A 4,677-nucleotide genomic window follows, 5' to 3' on the forward strand; every position below is an offset into this window, starting at 1 on the left:
CTCGGGGACCCCGGGGCGGGGGAGGAGGCTCCCTCGGTTCTTTCCTTGTCCCCCAACTCCCGCTTCTGAAGCCCCCAGAATCCCTTCTCGCTGCTGTGCCTCGGTTTCCTCCCTTTGAAGTGTGGGCGCCCGCTGGCGCTGCCTCTCCCAGTGGTAGCGGATCCATATGTCAAAGCTCACTGCAAACTAAAGCTCAGGGCCCCTCCAGGGAAGGGTTGGTTTTTTGTTGTTGTTTTGTTTTGTCTCGGGGATCAAAAGAAAGGTTGTTATTGACAAGAGGAGGGGGAGCGGGGCTTCGCCCACCCTAGCGCTCTCTCCTGTGGGGACAGGAGGTGACCGCGAGGCCAGGGAGGAGATCGGTAACCTACATCTCGGGGAGCGCGTCGGGGTGAGCGCCGCCGTACCACCTTCCTTCCCCCACGGCTTGAGTCACCTCTGCGCCGCGGGGAGAGGCCAGGACCCACTGGCCCAATTTGGGTGACACGGGTTCCCTGGCACCTCCCGGGAACTCCTTCGCCCGATCGGGTCAGGACTCCTACCCACGGGCGATGGCGTGGGTGGGTGGTGTAGGGCACGGGAGGCCGTGTCCCCGCCTGAAGTCCGTCTTCGCATAGTTCGCAGTTAGGACAGCGAAGCCCACGTTATGCGGCAGGGATCTCCAGCCGCCCGGGTCACTTCCAGCCGCTGTGTCTCCTTTTCGCTAAAGGGCCAGAAACTTAAGCGTGACTGCTGAGTAGCATTACTATTTTTAAAAAATAAGTTGGAGCATTACGTTTTGCTTGAAATGCCAAGGCACCACATGCTAGTAGGAATTTGCCTTAATGCAGTAAGCTCTCTATAGCAATTCTAATGAATAAAATCATATTGCATTCAGCAACTATTTATGGGGCCTCTGCCCGCAGGCCCTCCACCCAGTTGCATCATTTCTTCTCCCAGCAGCCCATCATGGCCTTTGGGGACAAGACTTCCCCAGGCTCTGGTGAGGAAACAAGGCACAGTGAATTCAGGTTAAAAACATTTCATAATTCAATTCAGGGAGAAAATTAAGACTAATATTTTTCCATAGGAAAGTGTTAAGCTTCCAGAAGTATATTTAACTTACCACCTGACAAATCGTAATAAAACTGTGATTCCCTGGTTCATTTTTACCATCATTACAAAACCATTTAAACTACCTGTTTCAAAAGTAGTACATCTAAGGGCCAGAGATGTGCCTGCCTGACAAGCTCAAGGTCCTGAGTTCAATCCTGGGTACAAAAAAAGTAGTACATTTTTAAAAAAATGAAAACTTGCTTTATTTATAGGGGAAAAAATTAACCATCTATCCTCGAAATACTTAAAACATGGGTGATTAATAATTGCCTTTGAGGGCCAGGCAATTTATTGTCTCAGTTAATTTTTACAAATTGTTATTCCCATTTTTCAGAGGTGGAGCCGGGGATTTAGCTCAGCGGTTTGGTGGCCTGCCTCTCAAGCACAAAGACCCGAGTTCGATCCCCAACACACACACACACACACAAAAAAAAAAAAAAAAAAAAAAAAAAAAAAAAAAAGAATTCAGAGACACCATTTTTCAGAGGTGGAAGCTGAAGTCTAAAGTCACTGTCCAGAGTAGCCACGCCATGCCTTGGCTTGTTTGGCCCTACCTCCCTTGCTTAGCCAAGGTGAAAGTGAATGTTTTCTAGCTTCTGTCATGGTAGGCTTACAAATCATCCCTGTAATTACTGGTTAGTGATTCTCACTGTCACTTGACCCCCAGATTCATAGTTACCTGTTTCTTAGGCTGTTTGTGTGTGTGTGTGAGAGAGAGAGAGAGAGAGAGAGAGAGAGAGAGAGAGAGAGAGAGAGAGAAACGAGAGAGAGACAGACTTGCTGTCCAGTTTAGGCTGGCCTTGAATTTGAGGCCATCCTCCTGCCTCAGCCTCTGGAATGCTGGATTACAGTCAAGCACCACCACACTTGGCAATCCACTGTTCTTGCAAACAATGACATTGGATATTTAAAATTATAAATACCACTTTACAGTATATCAAGCAATTCACTTTGAGAGTCCCTCTGGGTCCTGCTAACAAACTTCAGATAGCAGGCAACTCCTGTGGTTTTAAAGTTTTATAGTCATACAGATATTTATGACCCCAAGTATATTAGTTGGAGAAGATTCAGTCTGTGTACTTTTGTCCATCTCTTCTGCCATTGCCAAATAGTTGCCTTGGAATTGTTCTCTCTCCCAGTTTTACCATCTCCAGTTCATTATGCCTTCACAGCTGCAGTGATCCCCAAGAATACAGATTTATATCATGTCACTGCTCTCCCCACCCTCGCCACCCTTTTACGCCTAGGATCAAATCCACACTTGTCACCGTGGCCTACAGAGTCCTGCTGACCCCCTGGCCTCACCAGGCTCCATCTGTCTTTATGTTTACTGTTGTGTCCTTAGCACACAGCCTGGAACAAAGTAGGTATTTAGTAAATGTCTGTTGAATGCATGAATGTATTAGTATGTTAGGGTTTGAATTCAAGAAAATAATATAAACAATATACATTTTGGTTTTTTTTTTTTTTTGAGACAGGGTCTTGCTATGCAGTCCAAGCTGGCCTTGAATTTAATATGTAGCTTAGGCTGGCCTAAGCTATCCTTCTGCCTCAGCCTCCTAGAGCTGGGGTTATAGGTGTGTGCCACCACACCTGGTGCAATATACATTCTTTATGATAAACTATGCTCATATAACAGAGCGGGGTTCAAATCCCACCTAGCTCCATTGCTCCCTACTAGTGATTCATATGGCCTGAGCCTCAGTTTCCACATCTGTGAAATAGGAATAGTAGCACCTTCTCATAAGCTGTTGGGAAGTTTAAATTAAATAAGGCAATGTGACAGAGCCTAACACATCATAGACATTCAATAAATGTTAGTTATTAGTGACACTGCTATTGAATTATATTTCTGTGAAATCTTCTATTTCTGTTGATAGGTACTTTTGTTATATACGTATAAATATGCACAAAGAAAGGGAGGACTTTTGAAACTTAAACTGGGTGATTTGCATTTACATCTTCTGAATATTTGAGTTGTTGATTTAAGAGAAGAGAGTGCTAGTCTTGCAATGCATTTGCATTTGGGGCTAATAATCAGCTAAAGCTGTGGCCATGAGAATGTGTGTATAGGGTGGGATGGCTTAAAATAGCATGTGAAGGGGACAAGATGATTTTTGTGGCTGCTTCCTGCTCCAAAACTATGATTGCTGCCTGCAGTAATTTGGCCACAAGCCGTGACCATTTTCCGGCCTCCTGATGTAGCGACACTTGCAAGTGGCTGAACCTGAATGTCAAGAGTGTCACTTTGCGCCAGGTGTGGTAGCACACGCCTGTAATCCCAGCACTCGGGAGGCTGAGGCAGGAGGATCACTGTGAGTTCGAGACCAGCCTGGGCTACACAGTGAGTTCCAGGTCAGTCTCAACTACATAGTGAGACCCTGTCTCAAAAAAAAAAGAGTGTCCCTTTATGGGTTATTTTTTGTGGGGGGTGTCACTAAGTAATGTAGGCTGGCTTGAACTATGTAGCTCAGGCTGGCCTCTAGTTTGCAACTATCTTCCTGCCTCAGCCTCCTAAGTGCTGGGATTACAGGGACACACCACCACACTGGCTCAGAGTGTCACCGAGTCTTTATCTGCCTGTGTAGTCTGTGGCATTCGAATCTGTTAGGCTCTGTAGAGGGCATGGGCAGGGTATCCTATGTCCTGGAGTTAGTGGTAAGGGGCAGGGAGGGGCCTTGAAGGGTTTGAAAGCATGAGCTGTTGTGGGAGGCATTGTCCTGAGTGGGCTCCTGTTGCTTAATCCCACTCAGTCTTATGCCTGCTAATGGGCAGCAGGGTGGGGCGGTGACTGCAGGGAGCCATTTGTTTATTTATAGATATTGGAAGGTGCCCAGGTAGATTATGGCATGCAACGTTCATGGTTTTTACCCATGAGGAAGCCGAGGGCCAGACTGGGGAAGTGGTGAGGTTGTGAGGTAGACACGGAGAGAAACACAGGCAGCAGGGGCTGGATGCCTTCAAGTGTCCTGTTCTCATCTATGACTTTGCACAAATTCAGTGAATCTTCCCCAGTAGCTGCTGCACCATCCTGCCTGCCGTGGGCATTTTGTCAGAGGGACAGGCGGGACACAAGGCCACCTGCTAACCCCTTCTGCAGCACCGCACGCCCTTCTACCCTCAATTTCCTCGGAGGAAATTTGCCACGGAGAAGTTAGGGGCCGGGACTTTCACCCTGGGCTGGAAGCCCCATTCGTTGCTTGTTGTGAGAACATGCCCAGGCTCCTGGGTTCTCTGAGCCTCAGTTTCCTCCTCTGTAGAGAAGATTTAACGCGTTTACCTTCCACAGGCTGTTGTGAGGTTTGAATGATAATGTCCGCAGTAGAGGCACCCAGCCCGTTTATCAACCTTAAGCCCAAACGCTGTCTGCGGGGAAGCCTCCTACCGGCCAAATACAGACCGCCTAGGTTTGACATCTTGGTCCCATCCCTTCCTGGTTTTGGGCTGTGGGTGCAGCCCTCGCACATCTCGAGAAACTTGCCATCCCCGTCTTGGGCTGGGGTGCGGGCAGAGGCGGATCCCGGGGACTCCCGGGGAGTTTTACTCGGGCTGGCGCACGCATCAGAAACCCGCCACCCGCACCCC

At 48.1% G+C, this 4,677-nt stretch overlaps 1 protein-coding gene across 1 annotated transcript in view; it reads left to right on the forward strand.

Annotated features, from left to right (window-relative positions):
* Positions 1–4,677, forward strand: part of Kmt5a (lysine methyltransferase 5A) — an 18,513-nt gene that overhangs the window by 199 nt on the left and 13,637 nt on the right. The gene's annotated exons all lie outside the window — the stretch shown is intronic.

The sequence above is a fragment of the Fukomys damarensis genome, unplaced genomic scaffold, assembly GCF_012274545.1.
Source record: "Fukomys damarensis isolate Sample0158 unplaced genomic scaffold, DMR_v1.0_HiC HiC_scaffold_12, whole genome shotgun sequence".
In the NCBI taxonomy this organism is placed as follows: Eukaryota; Metazoa; Chordata; class Mammalia; order Rodentia; family Bathyergidae; genus Fukomys; species Fukomys damarensis.